Source organism: Sus scrofa, chromosome 7 (genome assembly GCF_054392235.1).
Source record: "Sus scrofa isolate SSC_HxYL_T2T_F1_AM1 chromosome 7, Sscrofa_HxYL_maternal_Yorkshire_Landrace_v2.0, whole genome shotgun sequence".
NCBI lineage: Eukaryota > Metazoa > Chordata > Mammalia > Artiodactyla > Suidae > Sus > Sus scrofa.
The window spans coordinates 80955341-80972835 of record NC_139389.1 but is presented as its reverse complement, the minus strand read 5'-3'; the positions used below and the strand labels follow the sequence as shown (position 1 = coordinate 80972835).

Sequence of the window (17495 nt, the reverse complement as noted above, 5' to 3'; positions counted from 1 at the left end):
TATTATTGGAATAATGGACTATTAGAGACAGGAGTACCTCTGCTTTGGCTGGAACCTCTGTCTATGTATGAATTCCTTCTATAATACCTATGATAAATAGTTGAAGAGATATAACAGGTATTGGAATATCTAAATATCTTTACATATTTATAGTGAAGACATATTTCTGTTTCCTTAATAAGACAATCCATGTCAGCTACTTTTTCTTCCTTTCATTTTAATCATCATTTATTGAACCCTATTACATATCAGGTAATTGTCAAGCTATGCTGATAGAAGAACAAAACTGTTTTTTTTTGTTTTTGCTTTTGCTTTTGTTTTTGTTTTTTTGCCTTTTCTAGGGCCACAGCCACAGCATATGGAGGTTCCCAGGCTAGGGATCCAATCAGAGCTGTAGCTGCTAGCCTATGCCGGAGCCACAGCAACGCCAGATCCTAGCCACATCTACAACCTACACCACAGCTCATGGCAACGCTGGATCCTTAACCCACTGAGCGAGGCCAGAGATCAAACCCTCAACCTCGTGGTTCCTAGTCGGATTCGCTGACCACTCAGTCATGATGGGAACTCCTAAAACTGTTTTTATAGAATCTCAATTATTGAGAGAAAGGAGTAAAAAGCGAAACAAAGAATATTTTATTGCAATAATATAAATGTCGTCAGCGTATTGTATAGAGTAGTGTGAGAAACAGATGAGTTATAGTTAAGCTAATAAGGGAGAAGTGCTAGGAGATTCTTTGGAGGAGGTGACGTGAGTTGAACCTTAAAAGACATGGTGTTGTTTGCACCATGGTAATCAAGACCATTTTAGGCAGAGGGAAGAGTTTGGGCAAAAGATGTGATCGTGGCTTAGCACTATGTCTTCAGTGCATTTGAAGGAGTTGTAGCTAAAATGCAAGGCACACAGGAGGAGATTAAGCTAGAAAAGAAGGTAGGGGTTGCTAATGCCATGTAGATTGTCATATACATGTGGAAATTTTTAGATTTTTAGATAAACATGAGGCTTTGAAGAATATGAGGGAGATAAGTAGCATCAGATCTATTTTTTTAGATAAATCAATCTGTTGACACTGTGGAAAATACATTTTAGGGGTCTGGGATATAAAATCAATAGTATATTCAAACATTCTAATGGATTATTGGTGGAACTATAAATTGACATATGGAATTTAGGACAGAAATGGTTTTAGAAGGAATACGGATTTTATTTTAAACATTTGACTTTAAAAGACCCCTCAGATATCAAAGTGAAGATGTCCAGAAGGTTTATGTACATGTTTAATATTCTTAAGAGACATCATGGCTAATGCTATATGTAATTTTAAAAATTATACGCAATGGAATACTACTCAGCCATAAGAAAGAACAAAATAATGCCATTTGCAGCAACATGGATGGAACTAGAGACTCTCATTCTGAGTGAAATAGGTCAGAAAGCGAAAGACAAATACCATATGATACCACTTTTATCTGGAATCTAATATAAGGAACAAATGAACCTTTCCACAGAAAAGAAAATCATGGACACGCAGAATAGACTTGTGGTTGCCAACGGGGAGGGGGAGGGAGTGGGATGGATTGGGAGCTTGGGGTTAATAGATACAAACTATTGCCTTTGGAATGGATTAGCAGTGAGATCCTGCTATGTAGCACTGGGAACTATGTCTAGTCACTTATGATGGAGCATGGTAAGGTGTGAAAATAGAATGTGTACATGTATGTGTAACTGGGTCACCATTCTGTACAGTAGAAAAAAAAATTGTATTGGGGAAATAACTATTTAAAAACAATAACAAAGAATAAAATAAAATTGTAAAAGCATAGATGTAAGAGTTAAAATCATAAAAATGGTAGAAATAATTCAAGGAAAAATTTAGTATAAGCAAATTCAGTCACTAGAGAAGAATTGAGTGTGTTAGGTGAAGAAAGGTATAGTGAAGCAACAAATATTTAAAAGCAAATTATAACTTGATATTATGGAAATACTGATAGTGGAAAGTTTTAAGCAATAAAAAAGTGATCAGAATATTAAAAATTGAGTAATCAAAAATTAAGACTGAAAATGTCTGTTGCATTAAGGTGTCAGAATGTCAGGATTAGGGGTAATTTTAGGGTGTCACAAAGGAGAAAATGGTGGATTGAGGAGGAAATAGCATGAGGAAGAGGAAATGTTAAATAAGAACACATTGTCAGATGTTTAGCATAGGATGTATGATGTGTTGTCACTGATGCAAAGAAAATTAATCTATTTGTAAATTATCTTGTTTTTCTGCTAATATCCAAAATTTTATAATGTGAGTTCTGTTATTTGGTTCAAGAGTTATTCCATAAAGAGAAACCTCCCCTTCCACTAAGGGTGGGAACTACAATGAGTATAAATAATAAGTGCCATTGTATATATTTTTTTCCCCTTTTGCAAAAATTTTCGTTATTTCTGATAAAAAGGGATTGAAAAGGATTTTACAGAATTTTGATATTGTGTTTTTAAACCACTTCGGGTCATTTTTTTTTTTTTTTAATCTCAGGCTGTGGGACCAAACCTACCTTTGCTTGGTTTTAATTATTTTATTTATCTAAAATCCAAGAACTATAGCCAACTAAGTCAGACTCTCTTGGCTAATACAAAGGCAATGGGTTTGATTTTTTACAAATTTCTTGTTATTTTCACTTCAACAAGTATACTTTTGGTAGCCAGAATTAACTCCAAAGGAACAGGTTTTCTTCTCTCTCTGACTTTTAAAAGATGAAACTTTCAGGTCACCAAGTCTACAATTTATCAATACTTGATAAAACTCTACCTACTTGATTTTTTTCTTGCACAATACTATTTCTAAACAATAACATCATTCTTTGCAAACATTCGATTTAATCTTAACATTTTCCGCTATGCTTTAATTGGTGTGGTCTATTATTATTGTTATATAACATTGCTTCTATTTACCTGAATTTATTAAAAAAAAAATTAGGAGTTCCTGTTGTGGCTCAGTGGAAATGAATCTGACTAGCATCCATGAGGATGCAGGTTTGATCCCTGGCCTCACTCAGTGGGTTAAAGATCCAGCGTTGCAGTGAGTTGTGGTGTAGGTTGCAGAAAGGGTTCCGATTCTGAGTTGCTGTGGCTGAGGCGTTGGCCAGCAGCTAGAGCTCTGATTCGACCCCTCGCCTGGGAACCTCCAGATGCCACGGGTTCAGCCTTAAAAATAAAACAATAATAATAATAAAATAACTAAAAAAATTAAGGGGCTTTTTAATTCATAAAATATATTGAACATTGTCAACTTTGTACTTTATTGCCTAATTTTAAAAAAAGTTTGGGCTTGTAAAAAGAAACAAAGCAAAAAAACCTCCTAGTTTCTTTGGTTTGATGTTTACTCTTAAAACTTTTTTAAAGTTTAGATGGGAAGGGATTAACTGGGAAGGGAAATGAATGAAGTTTTTGAGAGGATGGAAATGGTCTGTGACTTCATTGTGGTGGCATTATGGATTTGTAAAACATATCAACTGTACCTTAGGAAAGGATGAAATTTATTGAATACAAGATTATACCTCAGTAAACCCAAATTCTAATAATGCCTCTTAAGCTCACATAATTAATTTGAATAATGAAAAATATGTGTGAAATATTGAGAGAGAAATTATCCTACCAAATATTCAACATATTATAAAACTGCAGTAGAAGCATATGGCTGTGGCCCATAAATCAATAGAACAATTGGCTAGGTGGATACAGAACTACCTAATGCATAAATACATAATAACAATGCATAAGAATTTAGTTCAAAATAAAAGAATAAAAGCAAATGTGCCATAGTCAATTTGCCTCTGTTAGACTCCTAGCTCCAGGATTTACCTTTGTTGTGATAAGCATTGATAAAATCAAATTGTCTGTCCCACAGTTTTATCCCCAGTTAAAAAATAATAATTCTCTTCACAGGGGTTATATAAAGATTAAATGAGGTAATTCATATAAAGCAGAGGTTCTTACATGAGATCCATGTATAGATTATGGGGCATAGAATTTGATGGAAAAATTACATCTTGATTTTGATCAAGCTGTAACTACAACATACAACTTCTTCTGATCATAAATGTAGGCAGTAAATCACGGTAGTATTAGCAGGAGCTGTGGCATCATCATTAGAAATCACAAATGTTTTTGTACCACATTGCAGTTTTGTAAATATCTCAAAATCTTTTTTACGTATATTGTTAGCCAAAAGTATGGTTTTTATTATACTCACCTTCAGGTCACTTGTTTTTGAATGCATTGGTAGAATGTCAGGCAACTCTGCACCTAGTAGTAATTCATCCACCAAGCAATGAAATCACATGGTTTCATATAAGTGTCCCAGGCACCTGTGCCGTTTTGCAGTTCTCTGTCTACTGTTGTTTATTGATTAACTCAGAAATGTGGTGAGTCGACTTTTATTGTTTGTCTATGTTTTCAAAACTGAGCAATTCGAATGAGAATTTTTAGCCCTGGTAGGGTGGTGTGTCCTTCTCTTAATATAGGCATTCTTATAAGCTACAGTATCAGTGTGTACCCTACTGCTCTGGGTTGTGATTCCTCTTCTTTTAAACTGGTTAGCATTAATGTATTATTAGTTCATTTTATGCAGTAAGGAAGGAGCTGAAGCATTAACTGAGTGTCCTATATTGTTGGATCTGGAAAATATTTCTTCGTTTTATAACAAATAATTTCTTTGCTGATTTGTGTGTGTGTATTTTTATCCATTTAAACATTTTTTAAATATACAATATCATGACTTCCCTGCCTTCCTTTGGGTCTGTTTCTTTTGATGTACGTTTCCCTTTCCATGGTCCTCTAGTCATGAAGTACTAACCTTTATGTGCTCTTTATCCCTTTGCTCAGAAAAAAATAAAATTCACAGGTGTTATCAACTTGGAATTATAGTATATTTTGTTATTTTTGTAAATCTTGAGTCTAGGAAACTGGAACTTCTAAAACTGTTATTCTTAATTTTATAAATCTAATGTTATTATAAAGAGAGTATTATTTGCCTAGAAGGCTCTTAATGACTCTGATTCACTACATCATAAGCCTAGCTTCTGGAATATTCATGTGTCTGGTAAAACTTGACAGGTACCTACTCTTCTCTACCAACATTTCCTGACAGATCCTAGCAAACCAAGATCACAATTCTCTGAGCTACCTTAAATTTTATGTCTTGTGGACCCAGCCCTTTATTGTGAGAATGTTCTGAGTCATCCCTAATCCATGGATCACAAGAAGATACTTTTTCTTGCTCTTTTAAATGGTTTTTTTTTTCCTCAGAAAAATTATGCTTTCTTGTTTCTGCTGTCTCTGCCTTTTTCATCTAAAATTTTCTAATCTATGAATTATATCCTAAGAATATTGTAAATATGTAAATAGGTTTATACACTATCTAGGCATTCTTGGTTGTCAGGAATAAAATAGCACTGATAGATATAGCACCCCACACAGGGAAAAGCATCCTTTAGTACCAAGGAAGGGTTTTACCATATGGCACTCTGCTAGGTTATGGAACTCAAAAGATCCTCCAAAGTGTTTTTTGTAATTTATATATCACCAGAAACTGATTTTTTTCCCATTTTTAATAAGAGATCTGCTTATTACTGTCTTGCTCTAGGCCTGAATCTCCTAATTTATGATATAAAGTTTGTTTTTTGTTTTTGTTTTTTGTTGTTGTTGTTGTTGTTTTGCTTTTTAGGGCTGCACCTATGGCATATGAAAGTTCCAGGCTAGGGGTTGAATCGGAGCTTTAGCTGCTGGCCTATACCACAGCCACAGCAATTCCGTATCTGAGTCATACCTGCAACCTACACCACAGCTCATGGCAATTCCAGATCCTTAACCCACTGAGCAAGGCCAGGGATCATGAATACTGGTCAGGTTCATTTCCACTGAGCCACAATGGGAACTCCAAAACATTATAAGTGCTATTACATATCTTTTCTCTACTCCAAAAAGAAACTAAAATAGATGTCCTGAACCAGTTAAGGGAATATCATGAGTAAAACCGAAAGAAATATGTAAGATGAATGGAGATTATACCAGAATGGTAACAGCCACAAGAAGGAACAAAAGGTAAAAAGCAAAAAGGTCACTGAACAAATATTTTAATAATGCTTTATTTGAAATTCCATCAGTTACACATTATTACCTTTACTATGCTACAGAAACTCAGGAAGAATAATGTGAGCAGTGCTATTTATAATACACAAACTTCAGCACCTCTAGGGCACTTGTCAGCCACCAAGCACTTTGCCATGTATTGCCTTATTTCTTGAGTTTAAGACATTGATTTTCTTCAACAGAAAGAAACCATGTGCAGAGTCCAACTAAAATAGCAAAACAGAGGGTTTCTTATTGTCAGTTCAGAACAATGAACCTCTTTATAAAAGTGCTAACATTTACTCAGTGACTCTATGCAGAGACTATATTAAGTGGTTTACATGTTTTTCCTCATTTCATTCTCACAGTAAACACTGATATAAATACCATTAACTTTTTCTAGAAGAAAAAATTAATTTACAGAGTTAAAATAACTAGACCATTATCATCTATGTGGTAACTATGCTTTTGGGATTTAAATGTGAATGCCACTGCTATATTGCCTCTCTAGCTTACCAATATTTAATTTCAGCCTTTTGTGGAAAAGTAAGGTGCAGTGACCCACTGAAGCCATTTCAAAAAGTGCAGCAGACTCTGTTAAACACCTGAGCATGTGTATTATCGAAATGGGCTGCACTGGGTTAGGACTAGACCTTGTCTCATTACTGAAAGAGTGCTCATTTGTGAGATGAGAGAGCAGGGTTTGAGAATTCAGATGCATAGAATATGCATATGTAGTTATTTTGAAATCTAAAGAGCTTTATCTTTATTCTTATCCAGTCAGTTTCCATGTTAGTTGTTCACAGCACCGATTGGCAGAGGAAGCCATAGAAAAGCACAAGAGAAAGCCTGCTCATTTTTTGTTTGACTTTTGTAATTCAGCACAACCTAACCAGGATCCTTAAAACACTGATGCTTTTATTTTACCCCTGGCAGATCAATAGCTTACTGCAGTTCAGGAGATGAAAGTGTAGGCAGGCATAAATACAGGGAAGTATTTCTTTCCATTTTTTAAATTATAAGTTTTTCATCCTTTGAAGTTCAATCCAGGCTTATGAGTTTTAGCCATAATTTATATTTTCAAAGTCTTTAACACTAGGAAATGCAGATGATGGTATATAAACTAGGTAACATAATGTTGCTAATGGGAAACTTGTGTTTGTATCAATATGTGGTCCTCTAAGGATCTCTGCCAGATCTGTTCTGTCATTGGGTTTTGTGGCTCTTAGTTATGAGAGTCGATGTCATCACAGTTCTATGCTGTCAAACAGCTTCTTTCACTGTCTTGCTATCTATGTCTGTGTGGGGGGAGAGGGTTGGGGTGGAGGAGGTGGAACCAACAAATAAGCTTTAAGACCCGTCATATTAAACCTCAGTAACTACAGGGAAATGTGAAAAATATTCAGAACCCTGAATTTTGACTTTGAATTGTCTTTAAACGCAATTTGATAATTAAAAAAAAAATCAAATGATCCCTTCATATAGGCCAAGGCAAGATAAAAATACTGAACTTTAATACAGAAAATCCTGACAGCTTTCACTTTGGTTTATATATTCAGAATCTGACTCCTTCTTCCCTTTCCCTTTTTAAGACCCTGTATGAAGCTCTTATTATCTGTGATTTGAAATACTGAACCCCATAAAACAACCAGATTGAGCTTGGTAAAGTGTAAATCTGACCTGGACCTTCCCCTCCTCAAAACCGCAGTAAATACTAATTCAAAAAAGCATATGGTTCCTTGCAGCATTATTTACAATAACCAAGATATGGAAGCAACTGGAGTAACCATTGATAGATGAGTGGTTAAAGAAGATGGGATGTGTGCGTGCGTGTGTGCGTGCATGTGTGTGTAAAATGGATTATTACTCAACCATAGAAAAGAATTAAATCTTGCTATGTGCACCCATAGCAAGAATGGACCTAGAGATTATTATGCTAATAAGTCAGAAAGAGAAACACAGATAGTGTGTGATCTCTCTTATATGTGGAATCTAAAAAAAAAAAAAAAGCAAATAAATTAGAAACAAATGGATTCATAGATTCAGAAAACAAACTGGTGGTTTTCAGAAAGTAGGAGTGTGGGGGGTGTTAAAATTAGGTGAAGGGAATTAAGAGACACAAACTTCTAGTTATAAAATAAGTTATGGGGATATAGTATATGTAATAGGGAATATAGTCAATACTATTGTAATAACTAAATTTCTCATTTTTTCAGTTTTTTTGTCACTTGCATCCAAACATATCTGTCTTCACTCTTCATCCTATTTTTCATAACTTATTTTTTAAGTTTTACTGAAGTATAGTTATTTTACAAGGTTGTGACAATTTCTGTACAACAAAATGACCCAGTCATACATATATACATATCCATTCTCTCTCAGATTCTTTTATCCCATAGATTATCAGACTACTGGGTAGAATTCTCTGTGCTATGCAGCAGGTTTCCATTGGCCAATCTGTTTTATTCAGTGTGCATATGCCAGTTCCCTCATCCAGAACCAGAGATGAGAGTAGGGGGAGCCTGCCTTTAAAAGTTTAAGGAATAAAGTTTATTTGTGGGAATATCTTTCCAGGACCATCCTTCCCCACCTCCACCTGTCCCCTTTGGTAATTGTAAGTTTTTCAAATTCTGTGAGTTTGTTTCTGTTCTGCAGATAGGTTAATTGTATCCTTTTATTTTTAGATTCTACCCATAGGTGATATCATATGATGTTTGTCTTTCATTGTCTGACTAACTTCACTTAGAATGATAGTTTTTAGGTCCATCCATGTTGCAACAGATGACATTATTTCTTTTTCTTTTATGGCTGAGTAATATGTGTACCATATCTTTATCCATTCCTCTGCTGATGGACATTTGTGTTACTTCCATGTCTTGGCTATTGTAAATAGTGCTGCAATGAACACTGGGGTGCATATTCTGGATTTTTAACCTTGCCTATCCTTCTGCCAGAATACTTTTTTTTCTCAGATACCTTCAGTGAAGTGGACTCTTATTTAATTTAAAGTAGGGGCATCTCTCCTTTACTTGTTATCCCTTTTTTTTTACATATGTATTCTTAAATTTACATTCTCGAAAATTTTTAAGTAGCTTGAATTAATAGTATTAAAATTGAAATAGGTTAGTAAATATATTAACAATAGTGAGTTTCCTATTTTCACCTTTATAATCAGTAAATTAGGTGGGAGATAATTAGCATATATAATTTGAACATATTAAGTGTGATATCATGTTCAAACATAAAAATATTTTGTGATGAGAAATTAGTCATTATTTCTAGGTCTTGGGGTTTAGAGTGACCTTTCCTTCTACATCTTAATGAGTGTTAAAAGGTTTGGATTTCCTGCTGCAGTACAGTTGGTTAATGATCCAACTTACCTCTGTGAAGATACCGTACTAGTTCAATCCCCAGCCCGGCCAGGTGTGTTAAGTATCCACTGTTGCTGCAGCTGTGGTGTAGGTCACAGCTTCTGCTGGGATTTGATCACTGGCCTAGGAACTTCCATATGCCATGGGGGTGGCCCAAAAATTAAAAAAAAAAAAAAAAGGTTTGTTATAATAAACATATATTTTGTTTTTTTTCTCACATTAGGAATTTATTGTTTTCACTTTAATAAATAGAATGGTCACTTATTAAAAGTCAAATTATACTAAAAGTTTATATAATAATAAATCTCAATCCCTTGTTCTACTCTACCTCTCTCTTAAGGTTGCTCTTTAGGAGTACTGACTTACACTATTTAAAAAATTTATTTAAGTATAGTTGATTGACAATTTTGTGTTAGTTTCAGCTGTAGAGAAAGGCAATTCAGTTTTATATATACATAAAAGTTATTTATACATATGTTTTATATATATACATATGTATATAGGTAATCACATTATTTTTCATTAAAGGTTATTATAAGATGTTTAATATACTTCTCAGTGGTATATAATAAATCCTTGTTGCTTATCTATTTGGTGTATGGAAGTTTGAGTCCATTAATCCCACATTCCAGATTTATTCCCTTTCCCCCTTTCCCCCTTTGGTAACCATAAGTTTGTTTTCTATGTCTATGAGTCTGTTTCTGTTTTGTATATAGACCTGTTTGCATTATTTTTTACATTCTACATATAAGTGATGTAAGTGATATATTTGTCTTTCTCTGTCTGGCTTACTTCACTAACTATAATATTTTCTAGGTCCATCCATATTTCTACAAATGGCTGAGTAGTAGTCCATTCCATACATACCTTAAGCTAATCAACTTTTGTTGGACACTTGAGTTGTTTTCATGTCTTGGCTACTGGAAACAACAATAGCTTGGCTTTGGGGTGCATGTACCCTTTTGAATTAGAGTTTTTATCTGTTTTGGACATATACTCAGGACTGGCATTGCTAGATCATCTGGTAGCTCTATTTTTGTATATTTTGAGGAAACTCCATACTATTTTCCATAACAGTTGCACCGATATGCATTACCACCAACAGTGAGAGTTCCCTTTTCTCCACATCCTCTCCACTCTCCAACATTTATTATTTGTAGACTTTTTATTGGGCCCCGCCTGCAGCATGTGGAAGTTCCAGGCTAGGAATCAAACCTGTGTCACAGCAATGACCCAAGCCGCTATAATGGCAACACCAGATCCTAAACCTGTGGTGCCGCAAAGATACTCAAAAATATTAGCTCTTTTTGTTTGTTTTGCCACAGTGTGATGTGGTATCTCAGTACCCAGGCCAGGGACTGAATCCAGACCCAAGAGGTGAAAGCACAAAGTCCTAACTACTAGATCATTACTAGATCCTAACTACTAGATCAGGGAATTCCCTGACTTTTTAATGATGGCCATTATGACCCATGTGAAGTGGCACCTTGTTGTAGTTTTGATTTGCATTTCTCTGATAATTAGTGATGTGAAGCAACTTTTTTATGTGTCTGTTAGCCTCCTGTATTGTTTCTTTGGAGGAATGTCTATTTAAGTCTTCTATTTTGATTGGATTGATTGTGTTTTCAATATTGAATTCTGTGAGCAGTTTTTTTTTTTTTGATTAGCTACTTAATTGTAACATCGTTTGCAATTATGCATTCAGTTTTCTAATATTTTGTTGAGAATTCCAGAATCTATATTCATCAAAGACATTGGCCTATAATTTTTTGTCTTTGTAGCATCTTTGTCTTGTTTTGGTAATCAGGGTGAATGTGATTTCATTAGAATGACTGTGGAATTATTCCATCCTCTTCAGTATTTTGTAAGACTTTGAGAAGAATCATTATAATTTCTTCCTTGTATGTTTGGTAGAAATCCCCAGTGAAGCCATCAGGTTCTGGGCTTTTATTTGCAGTGAGTCTATTTTTTTTTTTTTTTAATTACAGACTCTGTTTAACTTCCAGGGATCAGTCTGTTTAAATGATCTATTTCTTGACTCAGTTTTGGCAGGCTGTTTGTTTCCAATAGCTTGTCCACTTCATCAAGGTTGTCCAGTTTGTTTACCACGTATAACTGTTTGTAGTAGTTTTCTATGATATTTTGTATTTAGGTGGTGTAAGTTGTTATTTATCTTTTTTCATTTTTTATTTTGTTTATTTGTGTCCTTTCTCATTTATTCTGGGGGATTCTAGTTAGAGGATTGTCAACTTTGTTTATATTTTCAAAAAACCAGCTCTTGATTTTATTGATATTTTCTGTTTTTTAAACCCCTATTTTATTTCCTTTCTAATATTTACTATTTCCTCTCTTATACTGATTTCAGCGTTTTTTTGTTCTTATTTTTCTAATTCTTTTGGGTGGTAGGTTAAGTGAATTATTTGATATTTTTCTTCTTGAGGAAAGCCTTTATCATTATAAATTTCCCTGTTAGAATTGCTTTTGTTGCATCCCTTAGATTTTATAAGGTTGTATTTTCATTGTAATTTGTCTCAAATTATTTTCTAATTTTTTTATTTGATTTCATTGTTGATCCATTGATTTATTTTAGTTCCATGTTGTTTAGTCTCTCTGTGTTCATTCTTTTCCCATTTTTCTTTCTGTAATTAATTTCTAGTTTCATATTGTTATGGATGTAAAAGATGCTTAAAATAATTTCTATCCTTTTAATTCTGTTAAGGCTTAATTTGTGCCCTAGTGTGTGGTCTGTCCTAGACAATGTTTTATGTACACTTGACAATGAATATTCTGGTTTTCTTTGGAGGTAGTGTTGTAGAGATATCAATTAAGTTCAACTGCTCCATTGCGCCATTTAGAATCTCTGTTGCCTTATTGATTTTTGTTTGGATGATCTCTCCATTGAAGTTAGTAGTGTGTTAAAGTTTCCTACAATTATTGAATTCCTGTCAGTTTCTCTCTTTATGTCTGTTAATATTTGTTTTATGTATTTAGGTGCTCCTAGATAGGATGCAAATATTTTAATATGTGTAATATCCTTTTATCATATTGATCCCATTATTATTATATAACGTCCTTCTTTGTCTTTCTTTATAGACTGTTTTAAAGTCATTTTGTCTGATAGGAGTATTTCTACCCCCACTTTTTTTCTGTCATTTCCATTTGCATGAAATACCTTTTTCCACTCATCACTTTCAGTCTTTGTGTGTCCTTTGCCCTTAAGTGAGTCTCTTATAGGCAGTATTTGTAGGTTCTTGTTTTCTTATCCAAATTGCCACTTTATGTCTTTTGATTGGAGCATTTTATTAACATTTAAAGTGGTTATTGATGGTTATGTACCTATTGCTATTTTAAACCTTGTTTTCCAGGTGTTTTTTAGTTATCGTTTGTTCACTTTTTTTTTTCTTTTTTTTTAGGGCCCCACCTGTGGCAAATGAAAGTTCACAGGCTAGGGGTCAAATCAGAGCTACTACCACCATCCTACACTACAACCACAGCAATGCTATGCCACAGCTTGCAGCAATGCTGGATCCTTAACCCACTGAGTAAGGCCAGGGACTGAACTGCATCTCATGGATCCTAGTCAGGTTCTTAACCTGATAATTGACAATAGGAATTACATTTCTTCTTTCTGTTTCCCTTTTGTAGCTTGAGGATTGTCTTTTGCAGTATGCTTGAGTTCCTTTTTTGAATGTTTATGAATTTTATATTTTTGATTTGTGGTTACTATGGAGTTCAAATATGTTGACTCATAATTATATCTACTTGCTTTAAACTTATAGACAAGTGCAAATATATTCTAAAAGGTTTATGTTTTTATACTCCTCTCCACCATATTTTGTGATTTTGATGTCCTGTTTTACATGCCTGTGTTTAATTTTTTTGCTGTTAATTTTAGTTATAATTGCTTTAACTACTTTATAAAAAATTAAACCTATGTACTGGCTCATATAATTGATTTTTAATCCTTTTATATATTTGCCTTTCATACTGAGATTTTCTCTTTCCTATAGATTCTTATTTCTTTTTTATTTAGAGAAGAACTTTTAATATTTATTTTAGGATTGTTTAATCTTGCTTTATTCTTTTAGTTTTGCTTGGCTGAGAAATTCTTTCTCCTATTCTAAAGTATAGTCTTGCTGGTAAAGTATCCTGGATTTCAGATTTTTCCCTTTTATAACTTTGAATATATCATGCCACTTCTTTCTGGTATGCCACATTTTTGCAAAGAAATCAACCAGTATCCTTATGGGGATTCTCTTGTAGCTAACTTTCTGTTTTCTCTTATTGCCTTTAGAATCCTCAGTTTTCACTTTTGCTGTTTCAATAATGATATGTCTTGGCTTGGGTCTGTTTGGTTTCATCTTATTTGGGACTCTGTGCTTTCTGTACCTGAACATCTGTTTCCTTCTTTAGGTTTGGGAAATTTTCAGCCATAATTTCTTCAAAATCATTTTTGTTCCTCTTTTCTATCTCTTCTCCTTTGGGAATACCTATTATGTATAGTTTGACACACTTTCTTCTCTTCCATAGATCTTGAATGTTGCTTTCACTTTGTTTACATTTGTTTTTCTGTCTGCTGTTCTGACTGGGTGATTTCCCTTATTCTATCTTCCAGATCACTCATTGATCTTCTTTGTCATTTAGTCTGCTAGTCATTGCTTCTCGATGTTCTTTTTTTTTTTTTCCCCACTGTACAGCAAGGGGATCAAGTTATCCTTACATGTATACATTACATTTTTTCCCCACCCTTTGTTCTGTTGCAACATGAGTATCTAGACATAGTTCTCAATGCTACTCAGCAGGATCTCCTTGTAAATCTATTCTAAGTTGTGTCTGATAACCCCCAAGCTCCCAATCCCTCCCACTCCCTCCCTCTCCCATCAGGCAGCCACAAGTCTATTTTCCAAGTCCATGATTTTCTTTTCTGCGGAGATGTTCATTTGCGCTGGATATTAGATTCCAAACTCCTAAAAGAAAACATAGGCAAAACACTCTCTGACATCAACATCATGAATATTTTCTCAGGTCAGTCTCCCAAAGCAATAGAAATAAGGGCAAAAATAAACCAACGGGACCTAATCAAACTGAAAAACTTTTGCACAGCAAAGGAAACCAAAAAGAAAACAAAAAGACAACTTACAGAATGGAAGAAAATAGTTTCAAATGATGCAATGGACAAGGGCTTAATCTCTAGAATATATAAGCAACTTATACAACCCAACAGCAAAAAAGCCAATCAATCAATAGAAAAATGGGCAAAAGACCTGAATAGACTGTTCTCCAAGGAAGATATACAGATAGCCAGCAAACACATGAGAAAATGCTCAACATCGCTGATCACAAGAGAAATGCAAATCAAAACTACCATGAGATACCACCTCACACCAGTCAGAATGGTCATCATTAATATGTCCACAAATAATAAATGCTGGAGGGGCTGTGGAGAAAAGGGAACCCTCCTGCACTGTTGGTGGGAATGTAAACTGGTACAGCCACTATGGAGAACAGTTTGGAGATACCTTAGAAATCAATTGGTTTTTAATCTCAGCAGTTGAATTGCTTAATTTTGATTGGTTTGTCTTTTTTTTTATTTCCCCAATACATTATTTTTTTTTCTGCTGTACAGCATGTTGACTCAGTTACACATACATGTATACATTCTTTTTTTCTCACAAAATCAGGCTCCATCATAATTGACTAGGCATGGTTCTCAGTGCTGCACAGCAGAATCTCATTGCTAATCCATTCCAAAGGCAATAGTCTGCATCTATTAACCCCAAGCTCCCAATCCATCCCACTCCCTCCCCTTCCCCCTTGGCAACCACAAGTCTATTCTGCAAGTCCATGATTTTCTTTTCTGTCAAAAGTTTCATTTGTACATTAGATTCCAGGTATAAGTGATATCATATGGTATCTGTCTTTCTCTTTCTGACTTACTTCACTCAGTATGAGAGTCTCTAGTTCCATAAAAAGAACAAAATAATGCCATTTGCTGCAACACAATTGATTTATTCAGCTTTACGGGTTCTAGTTTCTTGTTATAGCAATCTTCATTTCTCTTGATAATTTTTATAATTCCTTTTGCATTTTTTATTAATTCCCTTTTTTTTGCAGCAACATATAGATGGACCTAGAGATTATCATACTAAGTGAAATAAATCAGACAACAACAAATATTACATGTTATCATTTATATGTGGAATATGAAAAATGATACAAATGAAGTTATTTACAAAATAGAAACAGATTACCTCCCTTTTTGAACTCAGGGTCTTCTAGACTGGTGAGATCTGTTTCATTATTTTTAAGGTATTTCCTCTTATTATTTTAATTCAAGTAGTTCCTCTGCTTTTTTATATTACTTAACCTTCTCTGTCTCTATGAGTTCAGGAGAAATAGTTGTATATTATTCTCTTAAAAGATGTTTTTAGGTAGGAGTGTCCCTGTGTAAATTGCATGTGCATGGTATTTTTGGTGTGAGGGCTGGTTTTGGTATAGTTGCCAGCTGTGTCTTTCCTCAGTATGTACTGGCTGTTTTTCCCTTGATAGGAGATATGATTGGTATTACGGTGTCCAGAACCTCTGCTGGATATAAGGCAGGGCCTTCTCCTCTTTGATCCATGCCTGTTAGCACACAGTCAAGTATGAGGTTTGCTTCCTAGTTGTTGGAGTAAAGGCCCTGAGGTTCAGGTTCAGTTAGGCTCTATTGCCCTTGAATGTGGCCCCTACCCCAAAGGAGGTGACTACTGAAACAAGTGAGGGCTCTGCAGTCTCAGTAAACTTAAATACTGCCCATGCAGGTGTCTGCAGTTCCACCCAGAAGCAGCCCATGGTCTAATCTCTTTCTTCTTTGTATTTGTTACAGGTCTAATGAAAGGCTATGATGTGGAGTAGGCTGTGGCTGGTGGCTAGGGTACTGTGGTTGCAGATATTGAGGTGAGTGTGCTGCTACCTAAGACCGGAGTTGCTTTTGTGGCAGATTTCTACCAGAATCTGTTCATCTTAGATCTGGTGCCAAGCTGCTGGGATGTGGAGAGGGTGGAGAAAAGGAAATGCATTGGGAATACACCATTGTGTATGCCTGCCCAGGGCCTATGTGCCAGGGACTTAGCATCCAGGCTCTGCATATTGCTGCGGTGCTGCCCAGTGCATGTGCCAACAATGTCTGCCATGGCTGAACTCGCAATCACTGTGCACACACTGATAATGGGCTCCATGGCCAGAGCTGCTCTCACGGTGTGTGTGCTGATGGTAGGCTTCACGGATTCTTCCCTTCTTGACCCTGCTACAGGTTGTTTCTGAACAGTTAGATTGAGTTCTCTCCTAGGGCATGTCTGACCAAGATTCAGTGTTTCACTGCTGTGGCTTCTTGTAACACTGCTCTATGCACACACTGATAATATCTGCCCAGTTCACTACATTGTCCCCATGTGTGTACTAACATTGGTCTCTGCAGTTCTGCTGGGATCACATCCCAGACCCCTTGGCCTGTATTTGTGCAACTAGCCTAAATTTCTTCCCTGATCTCATGCCAGTCTTATGCCTCCTTTGGGGCATTTGCCCCTTCAGTTTGGGAAGTGCAGTGAGGTGGCAGCTGCTATCTCAGATCTCTCTTTGCCCTAATTGTTAGCAAGCTGGAAGATGAGTATTCCTTGTGAGTAAAGTCTAGACTTCTCCAGCCTATCTATCTGTCCTAGCAGGTTTCCTAGCAGGCAAGAGAGCTCCCCAGGGTGAGGGTTCATCTGTGTGGACCTTCTCTTCACTACAGATCCCTCCTAGGGGTAACTGGTCATGGTTTGATGCCTTTAAAATTTTTTTTTCCTTCCTACCCAGTTACATGGAGAGCTTTCTTGTAGCTTTGTATAAGAGCTCAGCTTCCAGTTCATTTTATGTGACAATATTTCCACGTGTAGGTATATTTTTGATGTGTTTGTGCAAGGAGTTGAGCTCCAGGTCATCCTACTCTTCCATCTTGATCTCCTGACTTACTCTTTTAGCCTTGTCTT

At 35.4% G+C, this 17495-nt stretch overlaps 1 protein-coding gene across 11 annotated transcripts in view; it reads left to right on the top strand.

The window, feature by feature from the left end:
• The window catches only part of LOC106504458 (uncharacterized), a 1793907-nt gene that overhangs the window by 379768 nt on the left and 1396644 nt on the right, over positions 1 to 17495 (top strand). For all 11 annotated transcript variants that reach the window (XR_014810743.1, XR_014810742.1, XR_014810741.1 and 8 more), the window contains one exon: positions 16355 to 16425. The gene's annotated coding sequence lies outside the window, so the exon portion shown is untranslated. The remainder of the gene's footprint in view (positions 1 to 16354; positions 16426 to 17495) is intronic.